The sequence below is a fragment of the Marmota flaviventris genome, chromosome 16 (genome assembly GCF_047511675.1).
Source record: "Marmota flaviventris isolate mMarFla1 chromosome 16, mMarFla1.hap1, whole genome shotgun sequence".
Taxonomy (NCBI): Eukaryota; Metazoa; Chordata; class Mammalia; order Rodentia; family Sciuridae; genus Marmota; species Marmota flaviventris.
Genome location: NC_092513.1, coordinates 2,158,396 through 2,173,637, shown reverse-complemented (window position 1 = coordinate 2,173,637; position 15,242 = coordinate 2,158,396). Strand labels below are relative to the sequence as shown.

Sequence of the window (15,242 nt, the reverse complement as noted above, 5' to 3'; positions counted from 1 at the left end):
GTATTCACACACAAGACACCCATGCACATATTTAAAAATTTTGGTACCCGGGATTGAACTCAGGGGCACTCAACCACTGAGCTACATCCTCAGTCCTGTTTTATTTAGAGACAGGGTCTCACTGAGTTGCTTAGTGTCTTGCCATTGCTGAGGCTGGCTTTGAACTCGTGGTCCTCCCATCTCAGCCTCCTGAACCATGGGGATTATAGGCGTGTACCACCGCACCCGGCTGGAGGTAGAATTTTTGTAGGAATGACACCAAAGATATTTCTGTAGAAAATTCTCAAAACTAACCAGAAAGGACCTGGGAGAGGAACAACACCTTGTGGTCACACTGTGAAAAGTTCATCACCAAAGTTCTGATTCGCTTCTCAGGAGAAGAAAGATGTTAAAACTTGTCCTTAAGTGACATTAACAAAGTGTATGTCACACTCTGAATCATCGCCACCACAAGCAGCTGTGGAAGAACATATGTGCAGGAGTGGATTCTGAGAATTGGGCAGAATTCTTAGAGCCCCCCGAGCTCCCAGAAATCAGCTCCCAGGGGGACCCGGACTCCAGATCTGCAGCCAGGGCAGAATGCCCCTCGGTGTCCGAGTGTCAGGGGGTCCAGTACCTGAGACCCAAAATAACAACCAAGTCGCTCAAAGGCCAGGGAACCACATGGGAGTCACAGACCAAGGTTTTCATGGACGGTGACCAGCTGCTGGGCCGAGTTTAGGCAGCACCACTCTGGATACAACAAATTGTGGGTCTTTAAAAAGAGTCTCGAGGAGGAAAGAAACAGGAGAAGGCTCAGTGATACAGCCTGCAAGGCTCCCTCCTCCTCTGCAGATCCAGGGTGGGCCGGCAGGCTCCTCTATGGGCAGGCTGAGAACTCACTCACAGGAGCCTCTGATAGGAGGTCTTTGTCCCCCGCGCCCAGTGCTGGAACCCTGCTCCCTGGGGGTAGTGATGTGGCTGGTGGGGCTGCAGGTGGATGGGGTGGCTCCAGCCATCACACACACCTGCCCCCCTGCCCTGGGTGCCTGCCCCCCTGGGGGTGAGACAGCAGCACAAGATGGTGACGGAGCCAGCAGGTGTGGGTGGGTCCCCGGCGACTCTGCCCCAGGTGAGCAGAGGTGGCTTGCTGTTCCTTACACACCAGCCCAGAGGAAGAGCCACCATCCCTGCCCCCAGCCACAGGCTTCAGAGGGGGCCAAAGAAGACAGTCTCAGAGTGATTCTGGGGACACTGGCCTCTGGATGAGGGTTAAAGGCCTAAGGCTCTGTAGCTGAGAAGAGATGTCACCAGAGCACAGCCACCCCCAGGACCCCAAGCTTGAAGGGATGCAGAGCTGCTGCTCTGATGGGCGGATGGCACTGCCTGGGTAGGTGGCCGGCCACCTGGGTGGGGCAGTGGGGTCCAGGCCTGCGTCCACATCCATGGTGAAACGGCCTCAGGGTGGGCCAGGAAGCTGAGCAGGTCAGTCTTCACCTCCGGGAACACACTGTATTCCAGGGAGCTGTGAGCTCTGAGTGCGAATCCTCCCTCTGCAGTCCTCTTTTTCAGAAGCAAATCACTCCTTGCACCTGGAGCACCTTGAGGCTGGGCGGCCGGCTGGGCAGAGATGGAGGCTCTCTTGCAGCCTCTCCAGGACCTCAGCTGCTCTGCAGCGGGCGGAGAAGCCACCTCGGCTCTCTGCAGGGCCCACTGGGCAGGCTCACAGGCAGCGCCCAGCCTCGCCTGCTGGTGTTCCTGTGGGTGGAGAGCCTCCCGCCACGTTGGACAGCCACGTCTGTGCTAACCTCAGGCTGGAACCCTGCGGTACTGAAGCCTCAGCACAGGGCACCAACAGTGCTACAGGGTCACATCCATCACTCCGCATTTTTGTTCCTTCAGGGGGGACAAAAAAGAGAAAGAAAGCCCACGGTCTTGTTTTTGCTCCAGGCTGCGTCTGGATAAGTAACAAGACACCAGCAAGATGCTGACAGCTTTTAGGGTCAAAGCGAAGTCTACAAAGGAAAATGAACACCAGAAGCACATTCCATCTCCCAGCCCCTGCCCCCTGTGCAGCGGCAGGACAGGTGGGGCTGACCACCAAGAGCCAGGCCTCCCGTAGCACGGAGGCCGGTGGAGGGCAAGTCCCTGGTGGGCATCGAGGCTCAGCAGCCGCTCCGGCCTCCATCTCACCAAGGGCTAGAGGAGCCTGCAGCGGAGATGACCAGAACCTCTCCCTGCGAGGCAAACAGCCCTGGTTGGGAGCCACTGGTCGGCCAGGAGCAGTGCTGGAGGGGGCCAGGCCAGTCTGCTTCCTAGGACTTGGAGGAGGTAAGTTGTTCACAAAGGCACTTAAAACAGCGGCACTTCTTAAAGAAATCGATAGCAGGGGCAACAGGACAAGAGTCCGAGACTGACCAAAGGTGAGAAGCTCCTCTACCAGAAAAACAAGGCCACTAGCAAGGTCCTTAGATAGGACCCCGAAAGCATGAGCAACACCAGGTCATGCATAAGCAGAACCTCCTCAGGATTAAAACTTTCTCCAAATAGAACTAACAAGAGAGCAAAAAGACCACTCAGAGCAGGAGGAAACACGTAGAATCGCAAGTCTGACAAGGTCAAGTGCCACAGTATGTAAAGAGCCCTCCAACTCAACAACAACAAGAAACCCAATTTAAAAAGATGAGCCAAGAACGTGAAGAGACATTTTCTCAGAGAAGACATACAAATGCCAATAAGCACATGACAGGAGGCTCAAGGTCTCCATCCATCAAGGAGATGCAGATCTCACTCCAGTAAGATTGGCAGCCATTATGAAGTCAAACAACAACAAGTGCTGGCGAGGATGTGGGGAAAAGGGTACACTTGTACATTGCTGGTGGGAATGCAAACTGGTGCGGCCAATTTGGAAAGCAGTATGGAGATTTCTGGGAAATCTGGGAATGGAACCACCATTTGACCCAGCTATTGCCCTTCTCAGACTATTCCCTGAAGACCTTAAAAGAGCGTACTACAGGGACACTGCCACATCGATGTTCATAGCAGCACAATTCACAATCGCTAGACTGTGGAACCAACCCAGATGCCCTTCAATAGATGAATGGATAAAAAAAAATGTGGCATTTATACACCATGGATTATTACGCAGCACTAAAAAATGACAAAATCATGGAATTTGCAGGGAAATGGATGGCACTAGAGCAGATTATGCTTAGTGAAGCTAGCCAATCCCTAAAAAACAAATACCAAATGTCTTCTTTGATATAATGAGAGCAACTAAGAACAGAGCAGGGAGGAAGAGCAGGAAGAAAAGATTAACATTAAAGAGAGACATGAGGTGGGAGGCAAAGGGAGAGAAAAGGGAAATTGCATGGTAATGGAGGGAGACCCTCATTGTTATACAAAATTACATATAAGAGGAAGTGAGGGGAATGGGAAAATAAACAAGGAGAGAAATGAATTACAGTAGATGGGGTAGAGAGAGAAGATGGGAGGGGAGGGAGGGGGGATGGTAGAGGATAGGAAAGGTAGCAGAATACAACAGTTACTAATAGGGCATTATGTAAAAATGTGGATGTGTAACCGATGTGATTCTGCAATCTGTATTTGGGGTAAAATTGGGAGTTCATAACCAACTTGAATCTAATGCATGAAAGATGATATGTCAAGAGCTTTGTAATGTTTTGAACAACCAATAATAAAAAAAAAGAGAGATGCAGATCAAACCCCAAGGAGCTCCTACTGCACCCCCAGGGTGGCTGGGATCAAGAAAGCTGAGAGCAAGGATGGTGGGTGGAGGTGTGGTGAACTGGAACCCTGGGACTGTGCTGGCGGGCACATCAGATGGTGCAGCCACTGTGGAAAATAGGCTGACAGTTCCGCAGAGCAGCACGCAGTCGCCCCATGACTCAGCGAGTCTATTCCTAGGTACACACGCCAGGAAGCAGAACATGCCCCAGGACAGGAGTGCACCCAGCTCCCTGCACAGGACCACAGCAGCCAAGGGGCAGAAACGATGCGAATGTCCACCAGCTGAAGGACGGACAGTTAGAACACAGGATGTTACTACAGGGCGTGCTGTGCAGCAGAAAGAGACACGAAGCCCTGACACACACCTCGACGTGGAGGAGCCCGACAGCACCATGCTGGGGGAAGGAAGGCAGCCGCGGAGCTGCCCAGACGCTCGCTCAGGGATGTCTCATGGGATCCAGACGGGTTGGTGGTGGCTGAGGGCCAGGGCGGGGGTAGCTGACCCCGAAGGGCACAGGTGCCCTCATGAGGCACCCTGCTTTCTACCACGGCCCTGAGACAGCTGCACACACCTATGGCTATGTTAAAAACACTGCATCACACATGTCAAAAGGGCGAAGAGTATGGCATTTGAATTCCACCTCAGTAAAGCTGCTTAAGAAGACGTGTGTAGGGCTCGGGGTGCAGCTCAGGGTTAGGGTGCTCGCTTAACCCTGTGCGCGCCCTGGGCTCATCCCCGGTACTGCAGACCAAACAAAGCCACAGAGGGTGAGTCTGCAGGAAGGCAGATGGCATCGCCGGTGGCGGGGGGTGGGGGACACTGCAGGCAGCCCCTGAAGCCTCTTCCTGCAGGAAACAGCCCAGATCAGCAAGTGGCCCATTTAGCTACTTAGTTTTAAGGCACATTCTCCGTGAGATCACGCTAGAGGGTGATTGAGATTGTAGTGATCTTCAAATAACAAATGCAAAGAAATGTGCTCAGGGTTGTATTCAAAGGTTGATTTTTTAGAAGCCACACCAAAATAAATATTACCCAATGTCGCAGTGAAACTGCTTATCAAGGTTATGCAACTGGACCCTGGCTCCTATTTTAGGAACTCGGACACCTTGCCACTTACTCCATTTCGGCTGGCTATGTGGACAGGAGGATGGTCAGTCAGGAGGGACGGGGCAGAGGGAGCGATTCTGCTTGGCATAGTGCTTTCGCTTTAAGAGCTTGATAATGCAGTACACTTAAAGTACACTTTAAGTACACTTAAAGCTAATTCATGGAAGGGCGTTCACTCATTTCAAAATATTCTACATTACTGAAAATGAAACGAGGCACAGGAAACTCCTGTCTTAGGTTGAAAGTGGATGCATTTCCTTTAGTTTAGATCATAAAATCATCCCTGCTTAATTTCCCTAACATTCTACTCTCTGCTTCATGTGATCTTTATTTAATTGCTTCCTGCAGTGCAGGTAACTCAGGGTGATAGGTCAGAGGCTTGGAGCAAGGCCTGTCTTTGCTAAAAGAGAAACATCAACACGTCAGAGCCCAGACGTGATTTCTCTGAATTGCACGCTTAGCTCTGCCCCTCCTTGGCCTCTTTGGTGTCCTCTTCCACTGTGAAACAGCTCCATGCAGCTGTCCCAGAGGGCTGTGGGACGTTCAGTGAGCTCACAGGTGCAAGTGGACCCTCATTAGTATTTACTGTTATTCATCTTCTGATTCTTTTCCACAGTCAGGACTTTGGAAAGGTGGAAATGAATCCTCTCAAGTAAAAACAGGTCTTGTGAGTGTCAATGGGGTGAGATTTGACAGGTGGAGAGGCTCACATGCACTTCAAGTGCGCCACACTCCTCGGGGGGGCCCCCTTGCCCTAAAGGAGCACAGCAGGGGAGATACCACTTCTCTATGCAGAGCTTTCTTCCAAGAAAGATCTGCTGTCCCCATGATCAGAGGGACGCATCAGAGCAGCAAGCAAAACCTGCCCAACTTGTTGCAAGGGCTACAGAAGCACGCGGGCTAGCACTTGGTTCTGCATATTTGGTGGCAGAACGGATCCCCCAGCCTTGCGGATGTGCACTGAGAATTTTATGCACAGAGTGCAGAGAGGTGCCAATCATCAAGATCCATCAGAGGTGACTGCACGTTTCACCAGCCTTCTGGCCACGGCATCCCCGGCAGGAGCACATTCAGGAGAGTTATGTGGTCCAGGCCAGGATTCTCGTTTGTCTCATCTTTCATAATAAAATCAAGTCAGATACGGTTATGAGAAGACAGGTTATAAAAACATTTTGAAAAACCTCTTTATGGAGTGTTCCATTCATTCTAACAGGTCACATGACAACTAAGACATCCAGGAAAAAAGCAGATCAGATGGGTTCCCCTGAGTTGTTCACAAAACAATACTTTTATTTTGAGCAATAAGGGAATTACAACTTCAAAAAAAATCACACTTAAGCTCCTGCTGTTTGGTTTAACCCACACTATTACATGTTCAGAAATACAACATAGAAGACAGGTTTTCTTTTATATGTTGAGGAGTTGGCCAGAAAGGCAGGGGGTTCCACTGTCCCTAAAGACTAAGTATTTTGTATTTCAACAGTGATCTGAAAAGAACCCCTTTTAATTTTTTTTTTTTTTTGTGTGTGTGTGTGTGTGCTGGAAATTGAAGCCAGGGTCACTCAAACACTGAAGTACATCTTCTAAACATGAACAAAACAGAACAAAACAAACCCCCAAACCCTAGAGTATGGGATGTGAGTGTTCTGGGGTGTTCGGGGCCCTGGCCTGACCCCTGCAGATGATCCAGGGATCTGCTCCAAGAGCCCTCCTAACTTGAGATCTGACCAGCCCCAGCCTGACCCTGAGATGTGCAAGTCCATGCCTGGTCTCCTGAGCACCCCGCCCCAGGACCCAGCAGGAAGGGGCTCACTCAGGGCTCCACAAGGGCCAACTGGAAGCAATGCAGAGCCAGGCCCAGGACTGGAGTGGGGCGAAGCTGGCAGGCGGCGGAGCTGGGCGCCTGCGCACACTGGGCCGGTGTGTGGACTGAACTTGGCTTTATGTGGCCTGAGGCCGCCTTCCCACACAGCTGGTGTCACAATTAACAGGGCTGCCAAGACCTGGCCTTTTGTGCTCATCACATTTTATGTCCCCAAGGGACCCTGCCATCCTTGGTTTACAAGGTCTCCGTGGTCCCAGATTATCAGATAGACCAAACACCTGCTGGCTGGCCTAAAGTCCAGAGGGGGCCTGTGGCCACTCTTGCATGTGAAGCTGTGATGACGCTTTCTCTGGGTGCTCTCCGACAGCACATGGCCAGAGAGCCGGCTTTGGATGGCTGCAGTTGAACGGAGCAGGCATCACACAGAGCACGGCATCCCTCTGTGGGGCAGCGACTCACCCCAGGTCGGAGCCTGCTCTCTGGACATCGCACTGCAACCGGCCTGGCACGGGTGCCTCGCGCTGCTCTTCCTTCAGACCCCGCGAAAGCTCCTCCAGTCTCTCACCCCCTGTCAATCAGACGCCATCCCTCTGGAGCTTTCCACAGCTGTAACTGGGTGCAGATTCCTCAGGTTCTCGAACGGCCCTTTGAAAGGACATCTTTCCCTACCCCTCACCCCCCTGGGTGGAGCTCAGTGCAGTTCTAGAGGGAGTACTGAGCAAATCGGCAGGGTGGGCTGTGAGAGTGCTGGGACCCAGCAGCTGTCCTCGTGGCTGCTGGAGCACGTGTGTGGCGTGCACACTGTGCTGCGGTGACACGCTTCCCGGTTGGGGCAGGCGCAGGAGCACCCTGGGATTGCCGCATCCCATGGTGCACCAGCGCTGCCTTCTTAGGTCTGACATTTGTGTGTTTGCTTGTCAGGATTTTGCCTTCTGGACACAATATTCTCTTCTGCACAAAACTGTAAGACTCCATGAGTGAATGGGGCTAATATCAACCCGGCAGGCTGCGAGAGAACTGAGGGTAAGTGTCCAGCACCCAATGGGGCCGTGCTGTCCCACAGGGCCGCCCGCATACAAGGGTATTCACATCTAAGCTGTTTAAAAGTAAATGACATTAAAACTCAGCCATTCAGCTGTGGCAGGCAAATTCCTCTGCTGAGCCACCTGGGTTTAATGGCTACCCACTGGGCAGCCCAGATTGGACTTCCCATCCTTGTGGGCCTCAGCAGCAGTGGAGCTGCCCTAGTGACTCCATGGTGTGCAGAACAGCAGTCCTCAGGCTGCACCTGCCCTAGTGACTCCATGGTGTGTAGAACAGCAGTCCTCAGGCTGCACCTGCCCTAGTGACTCCATGGTGTGTAGAACAGCAGTCCTCAGGCTGTGCCTGCCCTAGTGACTCCATGGTGTGTAGGACAGCAGTCCTCAGGCTGTGCCTGCCCTAGTGACTCCATGGTGTGTAGAACAGCAGTCCTCAGGCTGTGATGCCCTAGTGACTCCATGGTGTGTAGGACAGCAGTCCTCAGGCTGTGCCTGCCCTAGTGACTCCATGGTGTGTAGAACAGCAGTCCTCAGGCTGCACCTGCCCTAGTGACTCCATGGTGTAGGACAGCAGTCCTCAGGCTGTGCCTGCCCTAGTGACTCCATGGTGTGTAGAACAGCAGTCCTCAGGCTGTGATGCCCTAGTGACTCCATGGTGTGTAGGACAGCAGTCCTCAGGCTGTGCCTGCCCTAGTGACTCCATGGTGTGTAGAACAGCAGTCCTCAGGCTGTGCCTGCCCTAGTGACTCCATGGTGTGTAGAACAGCAGTCCTCAGGCTGTGATGCCCTAGTGACTCCATGGTGTGTAGAACAGCAGTCCTCAGGCTGTGCCTGCCCTAGTGACTCCATGGTGTGTAGAACAGCAGTCCTCAGGCTGTGATGCCCTAGTGACTCCATGGTGTGTAGGACAGCAGTCCTCAGGCTGCACCTGCCCTAGTGACTCCATGGTGTGTAGAACAGCAGTCCTCAGGCTGTGATGCCCTAGTGACTCCATGGTGTGTAGAACAGCAGTCCTCAGGCTGTGATGCCCTAGTGACTCCATGGTGTGTAGGACAGCAGTCCTCAGGCTGTGCCTGCCCTAGTGACTCCATGGTGTGTAGAACAGCAGTCCTCAGGCTGTGATGCCCTAGTGACTCCATGGTGTGTAGAACAGCAGTCCTCAGGCTGTGCCTGCCCTAGTGACTCCATGGTGTGTAGAACAGCAGCTCTCAGGCTGTGATGCCCTAGTGACTTCATGGTGTGTAGAACAGCAGTCCTCAGACTGTGCCTAAACCTTTCCTACTCCATTCTTCCAAGCAGTAGTGTGCCATGAGCTGTTCCATTTTCAGTTTAAGTGCTGAGGTGACTCCATGGTGTGTAGTGACCACACCTTTTTTGTACAAGTAAACACTGCCATCTGCTACCATGGGGCACAAATTGATGAATAAGCTACACATGCCAACTTATCACGCCCTATCAAGGAGCACCTGGACTCGTGGACATCCCTAATCATATCAGCAACACCAGATATGGGAGTTTTCAACCGCATCAGATGAGAACTCCAACTCAAGGCCCATAAAAGGAGTGGCACTCGAGACGGGACACAGCAGCACCCTGACCCCATCACCTCATCACAAGTCTTGCCCAGGAAAATCACCACAGCCTTGAACCTCTGCATTTCTGTCCTGCAGCCTTAGCAGAGTGGGATTTTTCCTGCTCGTGATGACCAAGCCAGTCCCACCCCAAGCTGACCCTGTGAATCTGTCATCAGGACCTTGGCCTAGAATGAGTTCCTGCCCTGTGACTGCTCTGCCTCTGAGCAAGTTCCTTGGCTGGTTCCTGTTCTTATCTGACCACCTGCAGGGACTCTGCATCCATATTGGCTTCTGCCTTTGCTCTATCTAGTTCAGCCTCCTGGACTCTGTGGCTGCCTTGGCCCTTCTAAGCCTTTCTATAACACACGTGTGTGCATGTGTGTGCACACACACACGTGTATTTGTGTGAAGAGTGGTGTGTGACTTATAAAAATGTTAGAAATTAAGATTGGAATAAAAGAACCTGTGATGTGGCTTATGACCACCAGGTGACCCACGAGTGTTCAGTGAATTGTCGCTTGTGAATTCAGCATAAATTCCGAGACTGAGGACAGACCCAGACGTGTTCCCCTATGTCACTGATGCCGCTGGCTCAGGACAAGGTGCCGTGCGGTCTGCCCACAACCTAAGAATCCTCCTGACACGAGCAGGCGTTTCCATGTGCCCGTGTCACACTAGTTGCCAAGCATCTGTCGCCTGTCCTTTCTGTCTCCTAAGCGCTTCAACCAACATTCAACTAACGTAAGATTACCGGAGTTCCCCAAAACGCACGTGTGTTGCCCGAGAAGCAAGCTCCACACTGACGGACGTCAGCACTGCCAACACAGCGGCCAGACAAGAGGGCAGGACCGCACGTCCTCGTGCTCAAGGGCCGCCAGCCATACCGCTGCCGCTGGGCCCGCGCCTGACCCCTGGAACAGAGGGGATTCATGTGCTCTGGCTCCAGTCTGGGAGAGGGCATAGTGACCCACCCCTCTGGGCCAAGCAAGGTGGGGGGCCACACGGGCGTGGCCTTCTGGAGGGCTTCATGTCAGTGACATTCAGCTGTCCTCCCAGGTGGGAGGGTGGACAAGCTCCTCCCTCTTGATGCTGTGGCCTCAGGCATGGCTGTTCTCCTGGTCACCTGCCTGCCTGGGTGGGGCGCGTGCAGCGCACTCCAGGGAGAGCTCTGCTGGTCAGTGTTCACCGTTAACACACATGTCCTCGGCACAGCAGGCCGGGGCTGCCGCCCCCCAGCATTTGGTTTTCAAAGGACAGATGGCCGCACCCACTGCAGTGAGCCAAGCAAGCACGAGCCCAGCCCCTTCCCCTGCCTGAGGAGGCAGGACGGAAGCTGCACCCAAGCTGAAGGGCCCAGACACCCAGGCTGGCGAGGAGAGGCGGCAGCGTGCACAGGAAGGCCACAGGGAGCAGCACCGTGCCTCCCCTCGGTGGCTTTGAGGGAGACGTTTTCTCTGGCCCAGTGAAAGACGGTGTTCGTGCTGCTGGAGGAGCCGAGTTGCAGCAGTGCTGGAGCCGACTAAATGTCTCAGTTCTCGGAAAGCCCTTTTAATACCTTCAGTCTCGCTGAGAGCGAGTTCAGGGCTTTCATGGTGACTGAATATGTCAACAGACTTGCTGGGGTGTGGTCAGCTGTGGGGGGCCGAGAGCACCTCCTGGGCACAGCTCCAACCAGCACACGCTCAGGAACAGCCAAACCTGAGACACCGAGCACACTGTGTCACTCCTCTCTACCAACGTTAGACAGGAATTTCACTTTTGCAAGTTCTCAGATCCTGTTTTTCAATGCAGTATCTTTTTTTTTTTTTTTTACGATGATTACACAGAAATATCCAGAAACATGGCCAGACATTTTTAGAGAACCTTCTGAGCCAGAGATCGCCACCAGCAACAGCAAAGAGGAACCTTCCCGGGCTACCACACACAGGAAGAGCGGGTGTTCAGAGTTCTTACGAGTCATTAGGTTTAAGTGTTTAATAGTGCAGCACTCGGCCCCGCCCACTCTGGACGATGTGGGGTTTGTGGAGATAGACCACGGGTTCTTTGCCCTGCAAGGCTCCAGAACCTTCCCCACTAGCTAGCGCCTCAGGAGTTCCACGCGGGAAGAACCAGGTGTACCACCCTCCCTGTGTTCACTCCCTGATCTAGAAAACCAAGCAAAGGATTTCCCACGCTAACAGTTGGAGGACTCTGCAAACAGGTGGGCAGAGGAGGATGAAAGATAGGAGGGTACAGAGACCCCCAGAGACCAGGCCCATTCCAGAACCTTCCACTGACCCCCACCGAGAGACTCTGGTGGGATTCCCTGGGCCAGCTGCAGCAGGACCTGGAGCCCAAGTGGGTTGGGGTGGCCTCCAAGGGCCGAGGTTGGACCTGCCTAGCCTGGGCCCTTCCCTGGTGGGCGAGATGCCCTGGGCCGCTCCTCCTGCCTTGGTCGGCTCTCTGCTCGGGAGCCTCTCTCCCTCCCCTCTCTCCCAGGCTTCCTCATTCCTCTCCACAGCAGCGGGTTGTGGAGTCCTTGTCCTCGGCCCAGCAGGACACGGCCACCGACGACTCCCTTCCTCAGGAGGCTACTAGGGAGACACTGGTAAAGAGTGAGTCCAGGCTCCCCAGGAGAGGGAGGCAGCGGGCCTCAGGACGCTCTGCCCACCCCCCCCCCCCAGCCCCAGTGGGCGGTCAACAAGCCGCCAGCCACTCCCTGGGTGACAGCTGGAACGGCTGTGCCCAGCAGTCATTCTGGGGAGTGTGGCCATGTCTGATGGAGTCAGGCCTGGTCTCCGAGGGAAGCTGGCACAGGCAGAGCTGTGGGAGGCTCAGGACCCACAGCCTCCCATGACCTTGAAAGTGGGAGAGACTTTTCAGGAGGGGCCTTTACAGTGGGTGCCAGAGTCTCACCTTCCCTATTCTTAACACTGCCTGGGTTTGTCTCAGCCCTAAGGAAACGGGGCAGGGGGCTGGGTCCTCCTCCCGGGTCCGAGCACTCCTCGCGGCTTGCCCAGTGGGCCTGGCCTTGGGCCCCGTGGCACCCTAGTGCCACCCATCGCACCTCTGAACACAGCTGCTTAGTTTTCTTGGCCCCTCCAACTCGGTAGTGAGCTAAACTGAGGATGGACACAGGCTGCTTTTTCTTTTAAATCAGAAGGAAATTAGGAAATGAGTAACGACAACCGCGCGTACGGCCTGCTGTGCCTGGAGCTGCCCAAGGGTGGGACCCACGCAGCACAGCTGCTCGCAGGGCCTTACCTCCGGTGCTTGGAGTCGGGAGCTTGGCCAAGCTCCCCTAAGTGCTCGGAGCAGGCTGGACTCTCATGAGCGTCCAGCAGTGTCCCACACGGAGGGGCTCTCAACACGCTTTCTAAAGCACGTGGACGCAGGAGCACAGGCCGGCATGAAAAGACCCAAGGCATTTCTTTCAGTCCCACCACTGGTGGGCATCTGGACTTAGAAGGGACACAGCCCACTCGAGGACAGAAACCTCCGAGGGCAGGACGACTTGGTGGATACTGAGACGCTGGGCTCCACTCGGGCACCTGCTTTAGGACCTGCCTGAAATGCTGACCTGGGAGACTAGGAGGGACGCAGGGAGGGCAGCGTGCGGCCCTAGAGGGGTGTGCTGGCCGACATCACTGCGTCCTCACAGCAGCGCCTGGTCTGGGCTCATCTGCAGGCTGGTCCTGGCTCCTCTGCACTGCGGGTTGATTCAGGGTTACAGTACCCTGTCCTGATCAGGGGACACACAGTTGGCCACCAATGGCCCATCCTCCCTGTCCCTCCGCCTCTTTATCAGTCCTAGCTCACTTCATTTGACAAGAGACAGAGAAATCAGAACTGTAAGCATCTCGTGATGCACAATATTGATGATTTACGATCTCTTCTTCTGACTTGAGGATGTGCTTACTTATCAGGCGTGGTGTGACTCACAAATGGTACTGTGGGCCGGGACACAGACACCAGGAGGCTGAGACCCTAGGGGACAGGGGTGTGCTGCTTTGGGGCTGCGCCTCCCACCTGCCGGGCCAGCCACTGGGTGCCTAGAATGTGCCCAGGGCCTGCTGCAACCTACGTGAGAGCACCAAGGGTGTGAGGACCTAGAGCAAAACAAAGCAGGACAGAACAAAACGGCACGCCCTCCATCAGTCAGTTCACGTGGATTCTAAGCGGAGTGATAGGCTGAGGTTTATCAGGCTAAAAAAATAATATTAAAACTGATGTGGGGGGGCTGGGGTTGTGGCTCAGAGGTAGAGCGCTCGCCTAGCACACGTGAGGCACTGGGTTCGATCCTAAGCACCACATAAAAATAAAATAAAGGAATTGTGTGCACCTACAACTAAAAATATATTTTAAAAAAACCAAACTGATGTCAGTGTTTTTGCTGACTTTCCCTCTGGCTGTTAGCAGGTGGTGTTACCAGCTTTCTTCTTCTCACGACCCCACCTACAGCTGCTGCCTGGCTTCAAGCCCCTGCTACTGCTGCCATGAGCAAGACCACGCAGCTCTGACTCCGCCCCAGGTGAAATGAAGACTGTCATGCCAAGGGCCGGAATATAAAGAAGGCTGAAGAGAAGTGCACCAGGGAGCAGGTGGATCAGCTTCTGTGCCCGGTGCCACAGCCTGAGACGGGGGTGCAAGGGCCTGACACCCTGCCGCAGCACAGGAAGGAGGCTGCTGTGAGGTGCTTTACAGTGTCAACAACAGGAAAGAGACTGCAAGCCACAGAGAGGGGGTTCAGAATCAGGAGATCAGGCCAGTCATTCTGAGACCTACCACACCACGCGATGGGAACAGTCTGGCGCTCTGATCAAAGCTGTCTTCCTACTTTCGCTTTTGGTGAGACTAGATCCTTCTTGTGCAGAGTCTCAACATAAACCAGGTCCTTCATGGTAACTAAACCCATTAGCATTCGATATTACTGTTAATTATACAAGGAAAGTATCCATAGTGCGCTTTAAGCATGCGTTAAATGGTGAGTCACCCATCGGAATCTTCGTATTTATAAATAATTTAGGCAAGACACGCGATGGCACTGTCTTGAGTTTAAGTAAGGTGGGGTATAAACAGAGCATTAGGCACTCACTCACTTGCTTCACATGGATGTTCTGAAAGCCACGCCTGAGAAATCACCCATTTGGCTTATATAGAAATCGAGCCCAAGCAAACCAGGGAAGGACGCACACTGCAGAGTTCATCAATAAAAGGCTACTGCAGACCACGTGGAAGGGTGTCAAGGCCATAATCAGCTCAGCTCAGTTCCCTGGGTATTTCGGAAGTGCGGCTGTGTGGGTGGGGCGGGGTGGGCCAGGCTCAGCCTGCGAGCTCCAAGCACTGCCCTGGGTCTTGTCTTGCTGCATGCCTGGTTTTATGCAGAATACAGACAGTGCCCACGAAACGGAACCATTTCCCATGCCCTGCAACTGAGTGTAGATTAAAGGTTCACCACGCAATGCCGGGCAGGCTTACTCACAATCTGGACTGATTCTCAAGTGGACAGGAAGTGAGGCAATGAGGACCCGCTGGCCATCTGTGGTCCATGTGACTGTCATGTGTCTTATGCAACTCAGAAGGAAACTGCAAGGGCCCTGACTCAGAGACATTCCTGGGATCAAGGCGGTGCTGAGCATCCTGATCAAAGAGGGCTGAGGTGTACCTGAGGGGGAAGCTGGCAGACACTGTGCCAGAGTTCAAGGTCAAGTCTGAGTAGCTGGAAGAGTTGGGATGGTTTTGAATCTGCGTTTTTCTGTTTGCTTATCTGTACTCCCAAATGTTCTATGAAAGGGAAGGGCACAGAGGGAGATGGCACCGCACAGGTGGAGAGGGGTGCGTGGGGGGAGATGGCACCGCACATGCTTATGGAGGGGCCAGGGGCCAGGCAGTCTGTGAGCTAAGGCCCACTCGGAGTTCTAAGGTAGGAGGGACAGGCCCTTGGCTCTGGAGGAAAGCCCAGCTGGCACAAGTGCAGGGCCAGCAGA

At 53.8% G+C, this 15,242-nt stretch overlaps 1 protein-coding gene across 7 annotated transcripts in view; it reads right to left on the bottom strand.

The window, feature by feature from the left end:
* The window catches only part of Mbp (myelin basic protein), a 105,213-nt gene that overhangs the window by 66,759 nt on the left and 23,212 nt on the right, over positions 1–15,242 (bottom strand). The window lies entirely within an intron of this gene.